Below are 27,304 nucleotides of genomic sequence, written 5' to 3'. Positions count from 1 at the left end.
AAAGCAAAAACTAATTTAGAGAAAAACGCCTTCTCTCAACTACTGTTATATCAGCAATTTTGACAAAGCACTTTCAGCAAAGGTATTTGTAGGCCTTTGCTTTAGGGACATATAGTTCTACTTGTTTTACTCAGAGTCCATCAATCTAATAATTGAAGACTAGGTTTTACTACAGCAAATATTTTGCTATGATGCTCATGGCAGCACCGATGGTCCTTTTCCTCATAATGCCTGCAGTCTGGTACTTTGTCCTTGTATAATTCCCTCCCCTTGGGTGTGGGTGAGGCCTGTGACTTGCCTGTAACCAACAGAATGTGGCACAAGTGTTAAAATATCACTTCCGTGACTACATTATATTATACAATATGAGATTTTATCTTGTTTGCAGGCTCACTCTGGAGTCTCTCTCTTCCCTTACTGGCTTGATAAAATAAATGATGATGTTGGGAGGTCCATGAGGCAAGAAGTTGAGGATGGCCTGTGACACCAGCTAGCAAGAAGCCAGGGACTCTTACCACTGCAAGGGAATAATTTCTGCAATGACCTTAATGAATTTGAATGCAAATTTATTCCCTGATATGGTTTGACTGTGTCTCCACTCAAATCTCATCTTGAATTGCAGCTCCCATAATTCCCACGTGTTGTGGAGGGACCTGGTGGGAGACAATTGAATCATGGGGGCAGCTTCCGCCATACTGTGTTTCTCTATGTTAGTGAATAAGTCTCACAAGATCTGATGGCTTTATAAGGGGTTTCCTCTTTTGTTTGGCTTCCATTCTCTCTTGCCTGCCACCACGTAAGACGTGCCTTTTGCCATCCACCATCATTGTGAGGCCTCCCCAGCCATGTGGAAGTGTGAGTCCATTAAACCTCTTCTCTTTATAAATTACCCAGTCTCTTGTATGTCTTTATCAACAGTGTGAAAACAGACTAATATATTCCCCATCAAGCCTCCAGATGAGAACCCTGTCCTGACCAACATTTTGATTGCAGCTTTGCAGAGGACAGAGATAAACCATTACCAGACTCCTCACCCGTAGACACTGTGAGATAATAAATGTGTGGTGTTTTATACTGCTATATTTGTATGCAACTCTGAAAATTAATACATCCTTAACTTTCATTTAAACTATGAAATATATTTGATAAAAAATAATATATTCATGTTTTAACAGAATAAATATCTGTAAAATAACATGTTTAAGTATTTTTTATTTTAATAAATAGAGTTTTCATTTCTGGAATTAATGTTTTATTCTGTTTTGAATATGTTTGGTCACTTTTATCATCTATTGTCTGTGCTCATATTTTTAATCCCTCCATTTATTTATTTAAGAGGTACTTGTTTTAAACTCTGTGTCTATTAAATTCAATATTTCACATTATTATATTTCTGAGTCAGCTTAGTATTGTTTTTGCTGGATCTTGTTTGTGATATTTTGTATTTTATCAGTTTTCTGATTTCTTCCTATGAATGCTCACATTTTCTGGAGTTTTTAAGCATATGAAGTATTTGAGGTCTGTGTGGAAGTGAGTTTTTTTTTTTTGGATTATACTTTAAGTTTTAGGGTACATGTGCACAACGTGCAGGTTTGTTCCATATGTATACATGTGCCATGTTGGTGTGCTGCACTCATTAACTCGTCATTTACATTAGGTATATCTCCTAATGCTATCCCTTCCCCCTCCCCCAACCCCACAACAGGCCCCAGTGTACGATGTTCCCCTTGCTGTGTCCATGTGTTCTCATTGTTCAATTCCCACCTATGAGTGAGAACATGTGGCGTTTGGTTTTCTCTCCTTGCGATAGTTTGCTGAGAATGATGGTTTCCAGCTTTATCCATGTCCCTACAAAGGACATGAACTCATCTTTTTTATGGCTGCATAGTATTCCATGGTGTATATGTGCCACATTTTCTTAATTCACTCTATCATTGTTGGACATTTGGGTTGGTTCCAAGTCTTTGCTATTGTGAATAGTGCCACAATAAACATACGTGTGCATGCGTCTTTATAGCAGCATGATTTATAATCCTTTGGGTATATACCCAGTCATGGGATGGCTGGGTCAAATGGTATTTCTAGTTCTAGATCCCTAAGGAATCGCCACGCTGACTTCCACAATGGTTGAACTAGTTTACAGTCCCACCAACAGTGTAAAAGTGTTCCTATTTCTCCACATCCTCTCAGCTTCTGCACAGCAAGAGAAACTGCCATCAGAGTGAACAGGCAACCTACAGAATGGGAGAAAATTTTTGCAATCTACTCATCTGACAAAGGGCTAATATCCAGAATTTACAAAGAACACAAACAAATTTACAAGAAAAAAGCAAACAACCCCATTAACAAGTGGGCGAAGGATAAGAACAGACACTTCTCAAAAGAAGACATTTATGCAGCCAAAAGACACATGAAAAAATGCTCATCATCACTGGCCATCAGAGAAGTGCAAATCAAAACCACAATGAGATACCATCTCACACCAGTTAGAATGGCAATCATTAGAAACTCAGGAAGTGAATTTCTATTTAGCACTCAAAGTGACTGAAAACAAATTCATCATATATTTTTCAAAGCCTATCCATTCTCCTTATCTTTAATAATAATAATAATAAAAACAATAACAGCAAATGACACTTATGTGCGACATATGATGTACTGGATATTGCTTTTGGTGCTTTATGTGCATTAATCTATTTAATACTTTAAAAAACCCTATAGCATAAATATTATAATTATTTCCTCTTTGCAAATGATGGAATTTGAGATACAGAATTTAAATTATTTCCCTAAGGCTATATAGTCATTTAGTATTTGATCTAGCACCCACTGCGAGATTCAGGGTGTTTTCTTGATAAATATTTCCATAAGCAGCTAGTTAATGTAGTATGTCACCTCTCCCTTCTCTCCAGACACATATATACATACATGAATTCTGTATCTAAGCTGTAACACGTCATAATGATCAACAGAAACAAATTACACTTGTTATAAATCCTAAGTCCTTAGTTCTTACTGCTAGACTAATTAATGTGCTAGAGGTAATTAAATCAGCATAAATATCATAGTTGAATTTCATGAAAAAGATCAGAAAATGTTATGCCCATTAATAATTTCTGTAGCTATTCAAGCAAATATAATGCAATAAGGATAATTAAATCTTGTGCTTCAGGGAGCAAGTGGGTTTGCTTAAGAAACAGAAAAGAAAATATGCCTTTATTCTCTGCCCAAGGGATAATAGTGGAAAAACTGACTAGGTATATTAATGGGGTACTAGAAAGGGTAACATCTGCTGTTCTCTAAAATATCAGAGCTTTGGCTGAGGTAGAATTAACTGATTCATATCTAATATTGAATTATAATAACTTCCATTTACAACATGGTGGAAACAGGCTCTTTTAAAATTTTATTTTAGCTTTAATTTACTAACTACAGTTTTAAAAAAATGCATGCTACCTCAAAATGTACTAAAGATTACATTTTTGAAGTTCTTGGCAGGAAATACTTTAAATTATATTTAATTTTTATTTGCAAACTTGATTTTAATGGTGTTGCTTACTCAGAGTAAAAGTTTTTTTTTTCCTCCCATGGATTCTCCATTGGTCTGAATCTGAATTATCAGTGAACTATTGGAGGTAGCAGGAATAAACATTAGGCATTAGCATGATGAACCTGAAATACCAAACAAGTTATACAGTAAAAATCTTTAATTATATTTCATAGAAAGCAGTACATTTTTAATCTTTTAAGAATAAAGATGCTGCATTATTGGAAGCAATTACAAGAGAGGACTATGTGGTAGATTAAATTTTAATGCCTGGAAAAAGAAGGTAATTTCTAATTTTAAATATATATCTGCCTGCAAATTTACCAATCTACTTACCTTAGTGGTATCACATACTAATAGTAGGACATTTTAATAAGCTGAACAATTCTAATTCCACTTCTCAATTTCAGGTTGTAAGTGTATTTTTTAAGATATCTTTCCAAAATTTAATTTTATTCCCATCTGCCCTCACTTTTTTTCCTTCCTGGGTCTCTAGGCTATGCTAATTTACATATTTGAATTAATGCACCAAATAATGTTTGAAAGTCTAATCTTATTAAATGCCTCTAAATCCAACAGTTCTGCTAACTAGAGAGGCCTTATTAATTAATTCATGTGTTATTAAAACCTCATGCTGGCTGTCTACTAGGTTGTCTCTGGGGGTCAAATGGACCAACTAGTTCCCTTAAAAAAACAGTGCTGAGACAGAGCAATTTATGTGAAGTCAGATCTCCAAAGAAGCTCATTTATCCATTAGCACAAGACTCCATGCATTCTAGAATTTACTGGTTGAATAATTGCTTAAGATTCGACAGTTTTTGAGCTAAGGGTTTTTCACCGTATTTTCCCACCCTTGAGTAAAGCTTTGTCACAAGGCAAGTTAAAGAAGAGTGTCAAATAATTTATACGTACCATGTGCTACAATTGTACTAATGGTGACAGAAATTCTTTGAGTAGTGATGGGCCTAAGAAACGGTGAAGGGAAATAACTGATAATTAACTATAATTATATATCAAAATATGAATAGCAGCAGTTCCTTTCCATGAATAAAAACACAAATAAGATACCAGCGGCCTTATATGAAAGAAAATAAGAAATGCCAAACATACAGAAGTACTTACTATAAACTGCATAGGATATATATATATAAATATATAGAGATATATATATATAGAGAGAGAGATATATATAAATATATATATTTTTTGTTTTTTTGATGGAGTCTTGCTCTTGTCGCCCAGGCTGGAGTGCAATGGTGTGATATCGGCTCACTGCAACCTCCACCTCCCAGGTTCAAGAGATTCTCATGCCTCAGCCTCCTGAGTAGCTGAGATTACAGGTGCCTGCCCAGATGATTTTTGTATTTTTAGTAGAGACGGGGTTTCACCACGTTGGCCAGGCTGGTCTTGAACTCCTGACCTCAGGTGATCCACCTGCCTCGGCCTCCCAAAGTGCTGGGATTACAGGCGCGAGCCACTGCGCCCAGCCTAGGATATATTTAAAAAGTGTATGTGTCTGTGATTTGTCCTGTCTATTATATATAGTGGGGTCCCCAACCCCTGGGCCAAGGACTAGTACCGGTCCATGGCCTGTTAGAAACTGTGTCACACAGCAGGAAGTGAGCAGTGCCCAAGCATTACCACCTGAGCCCCGCCTCCTGTCAGATCAGCGGTGGCATTCAATTCTCACAGGAGGGCTAACCCTATTGTGAACTAATATGTGAATAATCTAGGTTGCACTCCTTATGAGAATCTAATGCCTGGTGATCCGAGGTAGAAGAGTTTCATCCAGAAACCATCCTCTCTGCCATCTGTGAAAAAATTGTCTTCCACAAAACTGGTCCCTGCTGCCAAAATGATTGGAGACTGCTGATATATGGGACATAATTCATAATGAACTGAAGTAACACACCACTACCATTTACACGACACAAGTCAGAATATTCTTTACTGCTCAGCATCAAGTAGGAGTTCAGGATGGAAGATAATTTCCATAGTTACCACAGGCTGAGAAACAGCAATTGGGCCAAGGGCTACAGTTGCCCTAATGGTTAATATTTCTTGCTCCGGAGGAAAGGATTATAGATGAGATCTTCTAAGTAAAACAGATAAGATGAAACATATGACCACTCTCCAAGAGGCTAGGCTTTGTGCATTCCTGTAGTTACTGCCAAATAAACATTTTTGTGGACTATTATTAGCCTTTACCATTTGATGCAAGTCTCCTTACACATGAAGTTGCAAGACGGAATCTGGAACTAGCCTAATTGCCCACCAATTATCAATAGACAGGAATTCAAGGATTTTTTGCCAAAGTCTGGATAGGAATAGCTGATCATAAGGCTTCCAAAACCACAGCTCTTCCAAAGCTGTAAACATGCATGCTAGAAAGAGATAGTCCATCACAATGTTCTTGTGTTTGTCATATTTGCTCAGTAATATTAGCCTACATATATCTATTTTTGCTTCTTTTAGTAACAGATGTAACACAAATTTCTTATTTGCCTATAAAAGTTAATAACAACAGTTCCACATTATTTATGTATAATCAGGGTTTCTTAGATGGAGTTGCTCTTCTCCCCAAACTTGAGTGTGTGTGTGGCTGTGTGTGTGTGTGTGTGTGTGTGTGTGTGTAGTAAAAGTAAGGAGCAGACATCCTTTAAAATTTGTGATATGCTTCTGAAAGAAATGCTCCAAAGTTGGCTAAATTGGACTGTCATTTTAATAATTATAATAGAGTGATTAATAAGACATTATAAGTGCTGTTACAGCATTTATTATACAAAAGAATGGTTGAATGGTTATTTTCAAAAATTAAAAAGAGAAAACCAAAACGATTATTGCAAAACTAACTACTGTACCTGCTTTACAAATGGAAATTCTTAAGGAATGTGTATTTCCAAGAAATATTTCAAAGAGAAATTTGGGCCTGAAATCATTTTATTGAATATGCCTTCTCTTAACCATTAATAATATGCTTTTCTTGTAGTTAGTAATACAAAAGTTTAATATCCAGAATTTACTTGTTAGCATAGCTATACAAGTAGATCATTATTGTCATCAAAAACAGGACATTCTAACAGCTTGAATTTCTGCATTAATAATAGAATTATACCTAAGAAAATAATTACAGTTGGAAATTTTTGTCAGCTTTTAAAATCATGTGTATCTCATGATTATCACATCAATGAAAATGCAGTTATTTTAATATGCCAAAGGTAGGCATAAAATGATTTAAAACCAGTAATTCAGTTGAGAATAATATGGATCACAATATACTGAATTACTGGTGTGGCAACCCTGTATTGGGGCTTTGCATATAGTACACTATACACTTACACTATATACTTATTATAACATATAACCAATCATTACATGTTATTACCACCATTTTAAATATAAAGTCCAACCAAGAGTTAGTAAGTGGTTAAAATCCTGGTTTAGGTTTTCAGTACACTCTTAACCACTATGCTATGATTTCATTCTTAGCTATATATTTAGAAGTTAAAATCATGTCTTCCTACAAGCATCTAATTTTTTTGTCCTTTCCTCATCATAAAACCTGCAAAAGTTTCAACCACATCATGATATCAGGCTCAAAGTCCAGGATCTCATGATCTAGATGAACTCTACATGCAGTGCCTCTGAATCTACAGACCTATGAACTAAAAAGTCAAATAATCTGTCACATAATGTTAAAGAGAGACAACATAACAACAATAAATTATTTCATTTAAAAAGGGAAGAATAGGAGGTATTTAGCAGTCTCTTGTCCACAGCAGTTCTGAAATCCCACTTGGCATCACCTGGGGCTAGGAAATATTCCTTGACTTAAAATTTGGGGGTATGTCCATAGATCATTGTTCTCATCCTCTGTCTTCTGGGAGCTCATTTCTTTTTCATCATATTCCTTGGACAATTTTAAAGAGGGAATTGGTACATACATCCTTTTTTGGCAACCTGCGAACCACCTGTAGAAATTTGGAGACTGAGAAGCCTTTAGTAGAACTCTTAATCTCTTCTAGTCTAGATGGCACTGCTTTTTTGCTAACAAAAGTTTATTTTACAACGTTATGAGTTTCCTGTGTATTTTGAGGTCAACTCTATTTGCCAAAATCAACGTCCATAATTCTTTCCAAATGCCTCTCTCACTAGACTCAACTATATGTATTTTAGATATATTATATTTTGATAAAAATACTACTTCAGTCATTCTAGCACCACTTATCTCCTGTTGAAGAGCAAGCTAGTTAGTTTTTAGAGACATGATCTACAAGGCATGTTAATTATTTTAGAAGTTTTAATGAAAGGTTTAATGACAACATCCTTCATTGAATATTTTTCCTGAGATGACTTTTAATGGCAATCCTCTGAATTAGGCCTTTTCCTTGAGGCTGTATTTTAATGGCTACATCTTTAATTTGGTGAAAAAGAGTTTCATTTAGCAACTCTGCAATTCTGAACTGTCTCTGCTACTCCTAAACACTGTTTGCGAATTGGCTATTTATTTTCTGATTCCATCATTTCCTTGTAGTACCTCTAGATGTTTATCATATATATAATCTTTTTTCCAGTTGCAGGCATTAGTTGTATTAAATGTTTCAGTACTACATATTGTAAGGCACAATTTTCCTAGTGTCCTATAATAGTTTTCTCACAGTTCTTCTGGCCAATTATTGTAGTTTTCTTGCCACTTGTAGCCTTGGTCAAAACCATATTTTAGGTTTTTCTTAGAGTAACACCTAATTTCCTGGGAGCAACTTCTGTAATGGTCAGCTATGGCTATAGTAAAGTTGTATGACATAACACCCCAAAACTCAATGACTTGAAATAATCATTTATTCTTATTCATGTGTCTGCAAGTCAGCTAGCATAGGTCTTCTGATACCAGCAAGGTTTAACTAGGTGTAATTCCCAGCTATATATATGGTTTAGTCTATTCTGCATGCCTCATTCTTCTGAGACTAGTGGGCTTCCTGGGTTCAGTTGTTCTCACAGTGGACAGAGCACAAAATGGCAAGTTCAAACACATGAGCACATTTCTCTATTCTGCTTCAGTCATATTTTGCTAACACTTCATTATCAAACCAAATTACAGGGCCAAGCTCAAAATCAAGAGGTAGAGAAGTACATCTAGTGTTAGGATTTAGAAAGCCACATGGCAAAGATGCAGATACAAGGAGAGACAAAGAATTGGGTCCTAAAATTTGATCTACCCTAGTGGGTCTGCACTGCCTTTTTTTTTTTTTTAACATAATATTCCTAGTAAAGTCAGGTTTGTATTTCCTTTTTTTGTCAGATAGTCTACAGTGTTCATCTGTAATGACACTTATGGTAAAATCTTGATTAGCATATACTGGTTGTTGATAAGTCTGTTTAGGAAAATGTGTATAGAAAAATCTTAGTATAGGCTTTTAAGCCCTTCCACTCCCTTCTAAAAAGTAATGTGAAAATTCTAGGATATTCAGGTCATGATGTCAAGCAAGCTGCCTCCATAGACATATGGCCTTCCTGGCATTATGTGAAAACAATCACCAAAAGCAGATGCCTCTCTACCAGCAACAAAGCATGTACCATTTCAAACACAACTTCATCACATTGGTAAAGGCTTGATTTACCTCTAATTGGGGATTATGTAGATTATTTGATCAGTCATGTGTGCCTTTGATCATAGGAGTTTTTAGACTACGTGTGTGAGGTGATCATAACTCTCAAGCAGTAAATATTTGTGTAAAGAATAAAATCTATGCTACTAATTTTCACGACCAACTCTTCTGAGTGTGAAAAGAGAATAACATCTCTTAACTGATAGCATACTCCAGAATGTGTGTGTATATTTTCAGATGTTGTTCAGTTCTTTTGTTGGGTGGTAGACGAACATAAGAACTTTTTTTGACTGAAAATTCTTGAATTTTGTGTAAAGTTCATTGCAAAAGGTAGTTCTGGCCAGCATATTGGATATAAAATTCCTTTATAGGTTAGTGTTAAAGGCAAAAAGTGGAATGGATCTGCTAATGGCATTCTTATGTATCATAATATTCTTGATCAAAAAGCAATAATGTTGAGTTTCCTAATGTTAAGGCCTAGAATTAGAGAGTATAATAGATTTTCCTCCCTTAATCTGGCAGAGAGCTGTCAAAGTTGTAAATCACCATTTTTCCAACAATCATCTATTTAGCTTCTTGGATGTCAGGAAGAAACCAAATACAGAGACCTCCCACTTTTCTCTCTACTACATCTGCTCTCGCAGGTGTAACTCACTGTGTGGGTGCAACTGTAGGAGTCATTGCCAGACAGCAGTAACCTCAGCCTCCACACAGTCTGGAGGCACCTGGTCATTTACCAGTGGAGAAGGGAAAGTAGCAGTGAATGGCAATAGAGTAACACAGAGCGCCAGAATTCTGTGTTAGATCTTTGGACATATATCTGTGTAGGTTGCTAACATAAGTGGAAGCTGTGCCTGGTAGAATTGGACAGGGTGTGAAGCAGGTAGTTATAATTAAGGATGTGATTTACAGACGGCCAAGAGTGATACTAAATTATCTTCCTTTCCAAATCTAAGAATTCATTTTACATTTGAAGTAGACATTTTGAAGAAGCATCAGATTCGCTAAAGGAGCATGCTGCGCATCGAATTTGTGACCTGTTATACTTATTTCAGAAACACAAAGTGTTCACAAATTAGTTGGAGGAAAGTCATCCTCTAGTCATCGAGGAATTTAATTTGGGGGCTTATAGGCACATTTCAAATAAGAAGGGTCTTGAAATTATTCTCTTAATTTCCATATCTTTTGGGTGGAAAATTCCAGTAAAACTTCAGACAGTAAGGTTTACAGGCAATAGTGGATTAATTCCTAGAAAGTCAGTAAGAGAATGAATTGAAGAACTGTGGAAGAGGGAAATCATTTCTATGTATCTCTCACAGTACTCTTCTACCTCTTGGCCTTAGGTAGCAAGAAAAGGCCTGAGACAACACAATTTATATTTTACTAAGTGCATTGGTTCCTAAGATAGGCATCTTGAATTAAGCCCCTGTTCTATTCTATACTGCCTGTATGATCATGAGGAAATCTCTTTAACTCACTAAATATGGATTCTTCTCATGTTAAAATGGTTATCATAATTAGGACCTATTACATAGAGTTGTTGAGGAGATTAAATGTTTTTATAAACACAGTAACATTATTCCAGTACCTGGTAAAAACTAAATACAGAAGAAATAGTACCATTCTTCCTCTTCTCCTTGTCTTTCCTCTTCTTCATTGTTTTCTTTTTTTTCCTTTATCCACTCCATTCCTCTTCTTTTTCTGTCTTTCTGCTACACTTCTTGCATCCTCAGAAATTTGTTTGCTTTCATAGACATTAGATAAAATAATTATGTGACAACAGAATTTTCAAAATTGCTTAATCATAGAAAAAAAATACTATTTGTTACATGCCTTTGTCATAAAAAATATATAAATATTCCTGTGCAATTTAGTAAAAAGCTCTTAAGGAAAAAAGTAATTATGTGATTAGCACACAAAATTAAACCCTAGAGGAAAAGTAGTAAAGACAATACTCATCTGAAAGTCGGACACACGAACCTAGGGATTTACGTATAAGCCTCAACAAGTCTTAATATCTGTAAAATGGTCTGGGTTTTTTGTGGGCCTATAAATAGCATTGGAACTTCAGCAAACAATTGAAGTTGTAGAGCATCTTAGTGTAAATGGCTTAGCATTGCTTGGAATTTCAGTTATACATCCTTCTATTTAGAACACAGCTTGCAAAGGAATCACAACTTTAAATAACCCTTGGCCTTGATCTATTGCCCACTCTTATTCTAATGGCTCTATTATTTAAGCAATTAGAGACATGGTTTTGCAAAAATGCTGGACCATGTTCCCAATCCCACAAGTGTAAATTACAGCTAGTCTACTTTGTCTTTTCCCTAATTTTGGTGTATGAATGAAATAAGCATATATTTTATTAATATTCAATTTCATTAAGTGCAGATTTGATGGTGCTATGAGAAAAAGAGACTATTATGTCGTGATTTCTACTTCATGTAGAAATAAGACTGTAGATATGATACTGTAAAGGTTATCTATAAGGAAAAGAGTTAATTGTATAGAATTTTAAATAACTCAGGGTTTTATTTTCCCATATTACAAAATGTCAGAAGGTAGGCAAGTGCTGACATTTATATCAACTGATCGTGGCTATCAGAGCCCAAGACTAAGATCTTAGCTTTACCTTCAAAATGTGAAGAAAGTAAAGAGAGAGGCTATAGCTCTGGTCCTCATCTTAGTATTTAAAGCAGGAAGAAAGGAAAGGAGCAAAAAAAAAAAAAAAGAAGCAAAATTACTAGCTGACTCTTCTTCGGTTTTAAGATTCTTTCCTAGAAACTCTATCCAATGACTTTTTCTTATATGTCATTTGGTAGAACTCAGTCACATGGTTATTTCTGTCTATAAGGATGTTGTAAAATATACATTTTTAGAGGTTTTGGTGCTTACAACAAAGCTGGAGTTTAATTAGTAAGGAACAAAGTAAATTTGGCCTATTTACAATGTAGGCCAAAAGCAATATCTCATGCAGTTCACATTTTGGCTCTCCAATATCCATATACCAAATTTGTACATACATGGTACCTTCCCATGCATGAGGCATACTTCCCATCTCCTCAAAGGAAATAACTACAAAGCTTTATCCAATTCATACCCAGGTCAAAGTATAGGATATCTAGGTGATGTTTAATTTTTCTGATCAAGTCTAGATATGATTATTTGTGGTTTGATTATATCAAACTAAATTACAAGTTACCTCCTCTGTACATATTTGAACAATAATGCCAGAGCACAAGAAAAATAAAACTAAACTACCATTAATAATGGAGGATAATGGCAAATGCACAGCACTTCTTGGTCTCTAGCCATTATAAATTCTGCTTGAAAGAAGTACAAAGGATCCCCTTCCTTTTCAGTGCAGAAATTTTCTAGGTTTGACAATCTGACAACCCCGTATTCTACATGCTAAGAATATCTGCCTTAAATATTGTACTCAAAGACTATAATTAAACAGGGTTTTGGGAAGAATGACCTTCACAGAGATTGAGCAGTTTTAGAAGCCTATCCCCTGCTGGTGCCAGTATAGGGACATGCAATATATTCTCGTTGTTAAAATCACTGGTTCTTTGGTCTCAACAGAAGAGTTTGTATCAGATTAACAGCCCCAACTAGTATAAATCTAAAACATGGATTAAAAAAAAAAAACACTTTAGAATTTGAGGGACCAACATCTAATAGGAAAGAAAAGTACACTGAGGTTTGGCCACATTTCCTCCAGGATATCAGCAAATTTCTTGTGCTGCGAAGAGAATACCAGTGTCTAGACGTCCAGGTGCTTGTGGGAGTTTCACTGGGTTTTGGAGGCAAAAACTGGAACAGAAATGCCAAATCCTGAAGAAGAGAGAATCATAGATGTGACCCTGAAATTATTCAATTTCTCCTCCTCTAAGTATTTGTCAAACCCTAAGCTTCCAATGCAATAAACAAAATCCTAAAAAAAAGAAATAAATAAAAAAGCAAAATGCAGGAAGCTGAAGGTCTAAGCAGAGATTTGACAGTTTCATGGACGTAGGGTGACAAAAGTCAGTCTATGACTCAAGAAGCAGAGAGATTTTGTTTAAAACCCTGGAATTTCAACTGCAACCTTGGAATAGCCATGCCCTAGGTGTAAATTATTCCCAGGAGGAAGAATAAACAAGAAACAGTCTAACCCTAAGGAAGCCCGAAGCTCACTCTCAACTGGACCAGAATAATCTGCATGTAACCTTTCCCTCTGCTAGGAGAAAATCAAATCATTTTAAATGAATGAAGAATATAACATCATTCAGGGCCTCTACAATTTTAATTTTAATATACAATGTCAGGAATTCTCTAAAAAATACTAGGCATGCTAATAAAAAATGGTTCCAAGAGACTCCGTGAACTTATATGAATCTGATATTAGCCCATGCATTACAACTTTATTTTAAATTATTGGGTTTTGCAGTTAAAGATTCACTTGAGGTTTTCAGTCCTTTCCTTATGTTTTATTGGTTTTATAAATGTCCTAACCAATATAGTATTTTGGTTCAAATTTCATACATAGTAGTCATTTTTTTCATCATGTCTATATGTATCACATAAACTTTCTAGATTTTTAAATTTGTTTTTCCCTGCTTTTCAATCTTCTCTTAAGAGCGTAAGAAAGACAGTCTTAAATTGTTGACGCCACCACTCCCTAATTCTCTGGCAGCAGTCTCTGGGTGTGGAAAGAAAATTTATGTGATTTGGAGAGGGTGACTGCAGCGATTGTGAGACTTTGCATTGAACTCAGTGCTTCCCTGTCACAGCAGAAGACAAAACTGGAATAAACTCAGCCAATGTTTACCCATGGAAGGAGCATTTAAATGGGCCCTATCCAGAGAGAAATGGCCCATCCCAGCAGTTGGAACTTGAGTTCCAGCAAGCCTCACAATCATGGGCTAAAGTGCTCTGGGACCCTGTATATATTTGAAAGGCAGTCTAGACCACAAGGACTGCAACTCCTATGAAAGTCTAAGAGCTGAGCTGGGCTCAGAACCAGCAAAACTGGGGCACATGCAACTTACTGAGACACCAGCCAGCGTAAGAGAGTGCTTGTCCCACCCCTCCCCAAGCCTCAGGCAGCACAGATCATGGCTCCAAAAGAGACACCTTCCTTCTGCTTGAGGAGAGGAGGGGGAAAAGAAAAGAGGACTTTGTCTTTCTTCTTGGAAACCAGCTCAGCCACAGTAGGATAGGGCATTGATCAAAGTCATGTGCCCTGTCTTCCAGGCCCTAGCTCTGGGATGACATTTCTAGACACACCTTAGACTAGAAGGAAATCTGCTGCCTTGAAAGGAAGGACCCAGTCTGGGCAGGATCCATCACTTTCTGAACAAAGAGCCCTTTGGCCCTGAATAACCAGCAATGATACCTAGGTAGTATGCCATGGTCCTTTGGTGAGATTCTGAGTCACGCTGACATCAAGTGAGACCCAGCACATTCCCAGCTTTTGTTGCTATGGTGAGAGACTCCTTTGGTTTGAGAAAAGCAGACGTAAAAATAAAAGGGACTTTGTATTGTACCTTAGAATCCAGCTCAGCAACAGGTGGGTAGAGTACCAAGTGGACCCTTGGGTTCCTCAATTCTAGGCCTCGGTTCTTGGACAGCATTTCTGGACCAGGCCTGGGCCAAAGGGGAGTTCACTGCCCTGAAGTGTGAGTCCCAGGCCTAATAGCATTCACCACAAGCTGACTGAAGAGCCACTGGGCCTGAAATGAATGTCAGGGGTAGCCTGGCAGTACTCCCCATGGGCCTTTGGTGGTGGTGGCCACAGGGTGAGATCATCTGCCTGTGGAAAGGAGAGGAAAGAGTGGGAAGGACTAAGTCTCATAGTTTGAGTGCCAACTCAATCACAGTACAATAGAACCCCAGGTAGACTTCTAAGAATTTGACTCCAGCCTGTGGCTTCTATATGAAATCTCTAAGCCAGCCCAGAGCCTCAGGGAACTTGCTCTCTTGAAGAAAAGAACACAAGCCTGACTGACTTCACCATAAGCTGACTGTGGAGCCTCAGGGCCTCAAGAGAACATAGGTGGTAGCCGGGTAGTAGTTACAGTGGGCCTTGGGAGAGACCCAATGCTGTGCTGGCTTCAGGTCTGACAAAGAATAGTCATAATGGCGGTGGCCACCAGGGTGTTTGCTGTCATGCCCTCCCAACTCCAGACAGCTCAGCAAAGACAGAGAGTCCATGTGTTTGGAAGAAAGTAACGAAAAAAAAAGTCTCTGCCTGGTAATCTGGATAATTTTTTCAGATCTCATGTAAGACCACTAAAGTGGTAACTCTACAAATCTGCAAGAAACTCATTGTTACTGGGATTCGGGTGCCCCCTAGTGCAGACATGGCTTAGATTACAACACTTCAGTCCTTTTGAATACCTGGGAAACCTTCCCAAAGATGTCCAACAAGCCCAGACTGTGAAGACTAAAATAAATACCTAACTCTTCATTGCCCAGACACGGAAGAACATCTACAAGTACCAACACTATCCAGGAAAACATGACCTTATCAAACATTAGGTCTGTCCTACAAGATATGCTAAAGAGGATACTTTAATCAGAAAGAAAAGGACATTAATGAGCAATAAGAAATCATCTGAAGGTACAAAACTCACTGGTAATAGTAAGTACCCAGAAAAACACAGAATATTATAACACTGTAACTATGTTGTGTAAACCACTCTTACTTTAAGTAGAAAGAGTAAATGATAAGCTAATCAAAAACAGTAACTACAACTTTTCAAGACACAGACAGTATAACAAGATACAAATAAAAACAATAAAAAGTTTAAAAGTTGGGTGATGAGGTTAAGGGTTACAGTTTTTATATGGTTTTCTTTTTGCTTGCTTGTGTATGCAATCAGTGTTAAGTTGTTATCAGTTTAAAATAACGGATTATGAGACAGTATTTGCAAGCCTCTTGGTAACATCAAATCAAAAAACATACAATGAATACACAAAGAATAAAAAGTAATAAATTAAAGCATATCACCAGAGAAAATCACCTTCACTAAAAGGGGGATAGGAAGGGAGGAAAGAAGACAACCACATAACAACCAGAAAACAAATAACAAAATGGAAGGCATAAGTCCCTACCAATCAATAACAACATTGAAGGTAAATAGACTAAACGCTCCAATCAAAAGACATAGTGTAGCTGAATGAATGGAAAAAAAACAAAGACCCAATGATCTGTTGCATCACTATGCAACATTGCACTGTGAAGGTGCAAGAAATATACTTCACCTATAAAGATACATGCAGACTGAAAATAAAAAGATAAAAAGACATTCTGTGCCAATGAAAACCAAAAAAGATGGGGAGTAGCTATATTTATATCAAACAAAATAGATTTCAAGACAAAAACTGCAAGAAGAGACAAAGAAGGGCACTATATAATGATAAAAAGGTGAATTCATCAAGGGAATACTACAATTGTAAATATACACACACCCAATAATGGAGTCTCCAGGTATATAAAGCAAATATTACTATAACTAAAGAAAAAGGTAGACAACAATAGAGTAATAGCTTGAAATTTCAACATCCCACCTTCAGGATTTTTCAGATCTTCCAGACAGAAAATCAAAAAAGAAACATCTGACTTAATCTGCACTATGGAACAAATGAACCTAATCGCTATATACAGAATTTTTTTTTTTAATCCAATGACTGTAGAGTACACATTCTTCTCTTAAGCAAATGTATTATTCTCAAAAATAAACCGTGTGCTAGGCCACAAGATGAATCTTAAAACATTCAAAACACTTGAAATAATATCAAGAATCTTCTCTGACCACAATGGAATAAAACTAGAAATCAGTAATAAAAGAAATTTTAGAAACTATAAAAACACATGAAAATTAAATAATGTGCTCCTGAATGATCAGTGAGTCAATAAAGAAATTAAAAAGAAAATTGAAAACTTTCTTGAAATAAATGATAATGGAAACACAAGATACTAAAATCTCTGGGATACAGTGAAAGCAGTACTAAGAGGGAAATGTATAGCTTTAAATGCCTAAATCGAAAAAGAAGAAAAACATAAATGAAGTAATATAATGATGCATCTAAAAGAACTAGAAAAACAAGAGCAGACCAAGCCCAAAATTTGGAGAAGAAAATAAATAATAGACATTAGAGCAGAAATAAATAAAATTGAAATGAATAAAATAATACAGAAGATCATTAAAACAAAATGTAGTTTTTTTGAAAAGATCAAAAAATTGACAAACTTTTAGCCAGACTAACAGAAAAAAGGGGAGAAGACCCAAATAAATAAAATCAGAGATGAAAAAGCAGATATCACAACTGATATCACTGAAATTCAAAGGATCATTACATGCTACAATGGGCAAATACATGCCAATAAATTGGAAGATCAAGAAGTAATGAATAAATTCCTAGACATATACAACCTACAAAGATTGAACCATGAACAAATCCAAAGTCTGAACAGATTAATAACAAGTAATAAAACTGTAATAAAGAGTATCCAAGCAAAGAAAAGCCCTGGTCCTGATGGCTTCACTATTGAATTCTACCAAACATCTAAGGAAGAATTAATACCAGTGCTACTCTAACTATTGCAAAAATATAGAGGAAGAGAAAAAACTTCTACAAGGCCAGTCTTAGCCTGATAGCAATGCCAGAAAAAGACACTTTAGAAAAATAAAACTACAGGCCAATATCTCTAATGAATATTAATTCAAAAGTCCTCAACAAAATACTAGCAAACCTAATTCAGTAATACATTTAAAAAGATCATCATCATGATCAATTGAAATTTATTACAGGGATTCAAGGATGGTTCAACATATGCAAATCAATCAATGTGATACATCATATCAACAGAATAAAGGATAAAATCACCATTGATGGTGAAAAAGAACTTTATAAAATTCAACACGTTTTCATGATAAAAACCCTCAAAAACTGGGTATATATGGAACATACCTCAATATACAAAAAGCTGTATACAACAGACCCGCAGCAAGTATCATACTGAATGGGGAAAAAATGGAAAGCTTTTCCTCTAAGACCTGGAACAAGGCAGGGATACTCACTTTCACCACTGTTATTGAACACAGTACTGGAAGTCCTAGCTAGAGCAAACAGACAAGAGAAAGAAATAAAGGGCATCATCCAAACTGAAAAGGAAGTCAAATTATTGTTGTTTGTAGATGAGATTACCTTATATTTGGAAAAACCTAAAGACTCCAACAAAACCTATTAAAGCTGACAAATTCAGTAAAGTTGCAGGATACAAAATCAATATACAAACATCAGTAGCATTTCTACATGCCAACAGCAAACAATCTAAAAAAGAAATCAAGAAGTAATCCCATTTACAATAGTTACAAATAAAACTAAAAATCTAGGAATTAACGTATTCAAAGAAGTAAAATATCTCTAAAATGAAAAACATAAAATATTTACTCCTGAAATTGAAGAGGACACAAAAAAATTTTAAAGATGTTTCATGTTCATGGATTGGAAGAATCATTGTTAAAATGTCCATTCTACCCAAATCAATCTACAAATTTAATGCAATCTCTAACAAAACACCAAATGACATTCTTCACAGTAATTTTTAAAATCCTAAAATTTATATGGAAGTACAAAAGATAGAGGATAGCCAAAGCTATCCTCAGCAAAAAGAACTGTACGAATCATATTAATTTACTTCAAATTAACCATAGGGCTATAGTAACCAAGACAGCATAGTTCTGACATAAAAATAAGACAAATACTCCAGTGGAACAAAATAGTGAACCCAGAAATAAGTCCAAAAACCTACAGTGAACTTACTGTTGACAAAAGTGCCAAGAACATACACTGGGAAAAAGATAAGTCTCTTCAGTAAATGGTGCTGGGAACACTTGGTATTCATATGCAGAAAAATGAAACTAGACCCTTATATCTCACCATGTACAAAAATCAAATCAAAATGGATTAATGACTTAAATCTAAGACCTCAAACTATGAAACTATGTCAAGAAAACATTGAGAAAACTCTCCAGGGCATTGCAGTGGCAAAGATTTCTTGAGTAATACCCAACAAGCACAGGCATTGAAAGCAAACATGGAAAAACAGGATCAAATCAAGTTTAAAAGCTTCTGCACAGCAAAGAAAACAATCAACAAAGTGAGGAGACAACCCACAGAATGGGAGAAAATATTTGCAAATGACTCTTCTGTCAAGGGATTAATAACCAGTATATATAAGGGTCTTGCACAATTTTATAGGAAAAAGTCTAATAATCTGATTGAAAAATGTGCAAAAAATCTGAGTAGACATTTCTCAAAAAAAAGACATACAAATAGCAAAGCAGCACATGAAAAGGTACTTAACATCTTTAATCAGCAGAGAAATGCATATCAAAATGCAATGACAAATCATCTCACCCCAGTTAAAATGACTTTTATCCAAGAGACAGGAAGTAATAAATGCTTGCAGATGTGGTGAAAGGGGAATCCTTGTACCCTGTTCATGGCAATGTAAATTACCATTGTAATTTACCAATGTAATCAGTATGGAGCTTGTAGTTTGGAGGGTCCTCAAAAAACTAAAAATACAGCTACCATTTGATCCAGCAATCCCACCTTCTAGACATATACACAGAAGAAAGGAAATCAGTATATCCAAGAGGTATCTGCACTCCCATGTTTATTGCAGCACTATTCACAATAACCAACATTTGGAAGCAAACTAAGTGTTCAGCAACTGATGAATGGGTAAAGAAAATGTGGTACATATACACAGTGGAGTATTATTCAGCCATAAAAATGAATGAGATTCTGTCAATTGCAACAACATGGATGGAACTGGAGATCATTATATTAAGCAAAATGAGCCAGGCACAGAAAGACATACTTTGCCTCTTCTCACTTATCTGTGGGAGCTAAAAATTAAAACAACTAAACTCGTACAGAAAGATTAGCAGGATGGTTACCAGAAGCTGGGAAGGGTAGTGGGGGTGTGGGGACAGGTGGGGATGGTTAGTGGACATAAAATTTCATTAAAAAGGATGAAGAAGACCGTGACTGTAGTCAACAATAATTTAACTGTACATTTTTAAATAATGTAAGAGTATAATTCAATTGTTTGTAACACAAAAGATAAATGTTTGGGGTGATAAATATCCCATTTACTCTATTGTCATTTTTATGCATTGCATGCCTGTATCAAAATAGCTCATGTAATCCATAAATATATATACCTTCTATGTACTCACAAATATTAAACATTAAAAATTAAAAAAATAGCATGCTTTAACTTCTTTCTGATTTCTCCTTTTTAGGTTTTCTGTTTTTATAAGTTTTCCTTTATAGTTGAATATCAGTTTGCATAGTAAGAAAAGACATGAATTGTCTGAGCATAAAATCAAAAAATGATGTAAACACTAACTTTTGCCAGAAGAGAGAAGTCATTGGAGATATAAAGATTATACGCATACATCACTTAAGCAGTTCCTACATCTGCAGCAGCATTGCTTTCTAAAGGGTTCCTGCCATAACTCAGTCACACTGATGAGGCACATACCTTCTCCTTGAGCCTACACTATGCAGAAACTCATAAGTCATTCTGATCATGACAGAAAAAGAAATGCTTCTGTCCAAAGAACTCATGACTAACAATTCATGCAGCCACTGCTTTTCCAGGTAGATTTTTCATAAGTATTACAAATACTTATTCAGAAAATCTGCATATATGTTGCCATTTTTAATTACCAAGCCAATCAAACAAGCAAAAATAATAAGTAACCAAATAAATTGCTGTGTGAAACATACAGCTGACACAACTTATTTATTTACTTATTTTTAGTGTACTTTTTCCAGTTTTCACAGATCTAATTACAGGATAAGGGATAGTGATTCAGAGCTGGTACCTGGACACTGAACAAGATTCACTACTCATTTCTTCAGAAACACAATGATTATTCCCTTTTTAAAGCATTTTTATATGATGTTTAGGTATAGTTTTGTATCTCCTTCCCAAACATATGAGAATATTGTATTTTTAGAATAATCAGAAAATTCTACAGTAAAATTAGAGATTTGCTATATTATTTCCAAGAGGAATATGACACACTTCCAATAAATATCTCTCTCACAGAGAAAAACCAAGATTACAGAGGTAAAGTAAAACATACATTATTTCCCTGGTTTATGAGTACCTTCTATATATATGTGTGTGTGTGTGTGTGTGTGTGTGTGTGTATAGAAATTTTATTTTTACAGTGAGCTCAACAGTCATTATGATTACAGTTAGTAGTTATTTCTGTGTTGATTTATGGATAATTTTTATTTTCTTTATTAAATTTACTACCATTATTCATCTTTATAAAATGAACACATGTAATTAGAAAAATATTTGAAATATTACTCAAACAAAAATATTTATTTGTTATACTTTTTACTTCCGTGAGATCAACTGTTTTTAGCTTATATATATGAGGGAGAACACGTGGTATTTTAACTTTCCATTCCTGGCTTAATTCACTTAACATACCATCCTCCAGTTCCATCTACATTGCCACCAATGACAGAATTTTATTCTTTAATCAGACTGAATAATATTTTACGGTGTATATGTCATATTTTCTTTATTCATTTATCTGTTTTTGGACACCTATGTTGATCCCATATCTTGGCTACTGTGAATAGTGCTGCAATAAACATGAAGGTACAGGTATCTCTTCAATATACTGATTTATTCTCCTTTGGATAAATACCCAGAAGTGAGATTGCTGAATCATACAGTAGTTCTATCAGTATTTTTACTTTTTTGAAAAACCTCCATTCTGTTCTCCATAGTTGTACTAGCTTACATTCTCATCAGAAGTCTATGAGTTCCCCTTACTCTGCATCCTCACCAGCATTTGCTGTTTTTTATCTTTTTCATAGCAGCCACCCTAACTGGGGTGAAATGTTAACTCATGGTGGTTTTGACTTGCATTTCCTTGATGATTAGGATGTTGTGCGATTTTTCATATATTTCTTGGCTATTTGTGTATCTTTTTCTGAGAAACGTTTATTCACAATTATTTGACCATTTTTTAGTCAGGGGAATGTTTGGATTTTTGCTGTTGAGGTGTTTGAGTGTCTTATATATTCTGGATAGTAACCCCCTATTGGATAAATAGTTTGCAAATATTTTCTCCCATTCTGTCAGTTGCCTATTATTCTGTTGTTTCCTTTGCTGTGCAGAAGGTTTGTAGTTTGGTAGGGTCCCAGTTGTTTATTTTTGCTTTCATTGTCTGTGCTTTTGAGGTGTTATTCATAAAAATTTTCCCAGACCAATGTCCAGAAATCCCCTATGCTTTATTATAGTAGTTTTATAGTTTCAAATCTTACATTTAGGTCTTTGATCCATTCTGAGTTGATTTTTGCATAGCATGGGAGGTAGAGGTCTACTTTCATTCTTCTGGATACCCAGTTTTCCCACCATCATTTCCTGAAGAAACTTCCTTTCTCCAATTAGTATTCTTGGTGCTTTTTCAAATATCAGTTGGCTGTAGATATGTGGATTAATTTCTGGCTTCTCTAGTCTCTTTCATTGGTCCATGTGTCTGCTTTTTATGCCAGTATCACACTGTTTTGGTTACTACAGCTTTGTGGTATATTTTGAAGTCTGGTAGTACGATTGATGCCTTCAGCTTTGTTCTTTTTTGTTCAAGATTGTTTTGGCTCTTTGGGGTCTTTTGTGGTTTCAACAAATTTTTAGATGTCTGTGTGTGTGTGTGTGTGTGTGTGTGAAGAATGTCATTGTTATTTTTAGAGATTGCATTGAATCTGTAGAATGCTTTGGGAAGAGCTGGAAAATGTAGGGAAATGGGGTTATAGGGAGGGATTTGTTAAAGGATACAAAATTTGGCTCAATAGAGGAATAAGTTCTACTGTTCTATACCATTGTAGAATGACTATAGTTAATAATAATATGTTATATAGTTTCAAATAGCTATCAAATATATTATATAGTTTCAAACAGGACATTGAACATTTCCAAAGAAATGATAAATGCTTGAGTTGGTGGATATGCAATTACCCTTGTCAGATTACTATTCATTATATGTATCAAAACATCACTATGTACCCCATAAATATATGCAATTATTATTTGTAAATTAAAAAACTATTTTGCCTAGCAAATTAACAACCTTCCTGAAAATTCAAAAATGGAATGGAAAGACAAATTTTAAAATTTCCCACTCATATCCTCTGAGTGAAAATGTAAAATCAGTATGCCTCTTTAAAGGGTCTTTTGTCAATGTCTATTACAAGGAAAAATAGAATAGCTGGGTCAAAAGCTATTCTACTTTTAGAAATTTGTGTATTCTCACATGTGTGCAAAGAGACATGTATAAGAATGTTCAGTTCAGCATTGTTGATTTTACATTAAAAACAGTTAAATGTCTCTCAAAGAGTTATCAGGGAAATAAATCACAGTAAATAGATGTAGTGGAATATTATGCAGCAATTTAAAGAATAATGTGGATATGTAAGTGCTTACATGGAAAGCATCCAGGTAATACTATTTTAGAAAGCCGGCTAGAGAATAGTACATGTGAAAAATTCATATTAAAATGAATTAATATAGTATGATCCAGCAATTTAACATCTGGGCATACAGCCGAAAGAATCAAAAGAAGGGTCTTGAAGAAGTATTTGTACACCATGATCATAACTTTATTTACAATAAATCCAAACGTGAAAGCATCCTAAATATCCATTCACAGATGAATGAACAAAAAAAGTGGTATACCATTAAAATGGGATATTATTCAGCCTTTAAAAAGGAGGAAATTCTGACACATGCTACAACATAGATGAACATCGAGGATGCTATGCTAAATAAGATAACCGAGTCACAAAAAGACAAATACAGTATACTTCCACATATATGAGGTACTTAGAGTAATCAAAATCATAGAGACAGAAGATAGAATGGTCCTGGCTAGGAGCTGAGAGGAGGAGGAAATGGAGAGTTGTTGTTTTATAGGTACAGACTTTCAGTTTTGCAAAATGAAAAAGTTCTGGAGATTGGTTACACAACAGTGTGAACATAACACTACTGAAGTACACACTTAAAATGGCTAGGATGGCAATTTTATGTTTATTTTATCATAACAACATTTTTAATAAAAATATTTATTTGCACAACAATAATTTTAGAGTTTTAAATTTAGATTTAGTAAATATATATTTGTATGTATCTGCTTCTTAAATATGGATATATCTTTCTTCTTTATATAAAACCATATTGGCTTGGAAAGTTGCTTGAATAATGTTTCACAAAAATATAATGAGAAATAATATAATATTCATAGCAGTCAATATTAACTAGAGAAGAGCATTGTAAAGGGATGATGCATTACATAGAAGTGACAGAAAATGCAAAATTCGAAGAGAATTTTAAAGAATAAATAGATCATATTTTCTAAGTTTTACTCTGCCTAATGGCATTAAATTACTCTTGGCTTTCCCTCTAGGACATAAGATACTATGCTAAAATAGGCTGTATATCTAGAAAAGTTTTTTGTACAGATAAAACCATCTGGACATTAATTTGCCTTGAAATTTCTGTGAGGTGCTGAGGGCAAAGCAGCAGATGTCATCAATAAGCTATGCAGAGACAATGAAATCATGTCCTCCTACCTTAATATATAAAACAAAGAGGGGAAAAGGCATACATAAAGAGAGAGAGGTTTAAATGGCCTCAAAATATTAATCCAAAAGTGAAGATTATTTGATTGAGCTTTAGATTTTGCATTTATTTCTATAAAATTCACTAAAATTGAGAAATATCTATTAAATGGAAACAAGTTGTATTGATTTCTGTTGGAACACATCCAGAGTGAGCCACCCAAATGTGGACATTATTATTATTATTAATAACGTCACATATTAATTATGACAAATAATCAAATATTTTTAACACCTTTCTTTTAAATAAGGCAGTGATTTCCAACTAGGAGTGACTTTGCCCCCCAGGGACAATTGTCAAGCCAACATTTTTGGTTGTCACCACTGAGGGATTCTACTGGGATCTATGGGGTAAAAGCCAGGGATGCTACAAAACATCCTACAAAGCACAGGACAACTTCCTACAATAAGAATCTTCTAGCCCAAAATGTTAATAGTGCCAAAGTTGAGAAACCATGTTTCAATAAAAATAATGCACAAATTATTTTAAATTGAATGTGATCATAGCACAATCCAGAGTTTTTAAGTTATAAGAACTAGAAAGATTGACATTGTTATAAAAACATAAAACAAGGAAATTGCAGAATTCCTTCTACAGAAACAATGAGTTACAAAAATGGGTACAGGTTCTATATAGCACTGATACTTTAGATATATAATTTTGTGCTTCTAATCTTTTAGAATACCTTTTAAAATACTCTTTTCTCAATAAATTCATGTGTGTATATGTGTATGTGTGTGCATGTGTGTGCATATGTGTGTGAGTCAATATACAACTATGATTTTATAGTGAAGAGATACCTTTGCTCTTAAGAGAAAAAGGACCCTAAGAAAAGCCTAAAAGAGGCAAAGAGTTTTAAATGCATATAAAATCCACAGCTACTTAGACATAAATATACAAGAAGTGAGGATGAGAAATCTGTACTCCTCAGGGAGAGTTAAAGGACAGTTAACTTTCTAAAGTTAATGACATGGAAAATTCTGGGACATAGAATTTAGGCTTTGGACTATCAGATTGAAATCTATCACTTATCTATATCAGATAAATATTCAGTGAAAGCTTTAAAATAATGGCAAAAGGTATTGTCATTTTGTCTTCTACATGACGATTAATTTCTATCAATAATACCAAGAATCATAGGGTCTAAAAGGATTGATTTTAGAGTTGGTTGGTTCCATTCTTCTACTACCATTTCATTGACTTCTACTACACCTATCTGATTGCTATTAGTCTTCTTAATTATTTACTAAGAATCAAGGAGTATCCAGAAAAATTACCTATATTTTATTTACAAAGATTACCTCCTCGTGCCAGAGAAACTGGAAGTGCTATTAAGTATTGTGAGTAAAAAATATCAGATAAGTCTCAATCAATTTAGAAAGTTTATTTTGCAAAAGTTAAGGATGTGCCTGTGACACAGCCTCAGGGGGTCTTGATGATGTGTGCCTAAGGTGGTTGGGGCACAGCGTGGCATTATACATTGTAGGGAGACATAATACATCAATCAATATATGTAAGATATACACATTGGTTCAGTGTGGAGAGCCGGGACAACTCAAAGGTTGGGGGGAGGGTGGGGAGGTGTCATCTTGGTCATAGGTAGATAAGAGACAAATGATTGCATTCTTTTGAGTCTCTGATTGGCCTTTTACTAGATACACAATTTACATGTGAGAGCAGGGTACAGGAAATGTCATTTATGCCTTAGTCTGGCTCAGTAAATCTGCATTTTTACATAAACAATACGGCAGTGGAAACTATCAGATATCCATTCCTCTCAGGTCAGCAGAAAGATGACTTTGAGTTCTGTCCTTTGTCCTGCACTCGTGATGATAAGCTATCAATTTACATTGCCAGACTGAAATTCAACAGAAGCGTTTTAGGTAAAAACCTTGATGCCCACAAGGAATTTCTTTGTGGGCAAATTGTGAGAGAGGTATGTAGCTTTTTTATCTTTACAGCTAAGCTATTTTACTTAGGAATAAAATGGGAAGCAGGTTTGTCTGACACAGTTCCCAGGTTGACTTTTCCTTTTGGTTCAGTGATTTGGGGGTCTTGAGGCTTATTTTCGTTTCACAGTACATCAGCTGGGAAAACAAATGTTGTATGAGGCATTTGAAACATTGCTAAGTAATATTTTGCCAATTCATGACTTTGTAGTAGGAGGCTTTCGGAAAGGAAACACCACCTTCTTATCAACCTGTTTCAATTAATTATACAGGTGTCAATAAATACCGTATAAGCCATTTGTTTTTTAATTTATTATACATAATGCTAGGATAAAAATATTTAGTGCTATTCATACTTGATTGATTAAAATAAATTTCAATTTAAAATATATGGTTTTAAAACAATAAGAAGAATTTGTTGCATCGATTTCAAAAATGTGATTAAGAACATTAATCACAGGAGAGTGGTTTCTGAACACAGTCTGGA

The 27,304-nt window shown here is 35.0% G+C and overlaps 1 long non-coding RNA gene across 2 annotated transcripts in view; it reads right to left on the bottom strand.

Moving 5' to 3' along the window:
- Positions 1-5,508: 5,508 nt before the first annotated feature.
- The window catches only part of LOC129012515 (uncharacterized), a 48,947-nt gene continuing 27,151 nt past the window's right edge, over positions 5,509-27,304 (bottom strand). For both annotated transcript variants that reach the window (XR_010123705.1, XR_010123704.1), the window contains 2 exons: positions 10,742-10,897; positions 5,509-5,916 (listed from right to left, as the gene is read on the bottom strand). This is a non-coding gene — a long non-coding RNA (uncharacterized LOC129012515). The remainder of the gene's footprint in view (positions 5,917-10,741; positions 10,898-27,304) is intronic.

This window comes from Pongo pygmaeus, chromosome 15, assembly GCF_028885625.2.
Source record: "Pongo pygmaeus isolate AG05252 chromosome 15, NHGRI_mPonPyg2-v2.0_pri, whole genome shotgun sequence".
NCBI classification, from domain to species: Eukaryota; Metazoa; Chordata; class Mammalia; order Primates; family Hominidae; genus Pongo; species Pongo pygmaeus.
Note: the sequence above shows the minus strand (reverse complement) of the source record. Positions and strands in the feature narration are given on the sequence as shown.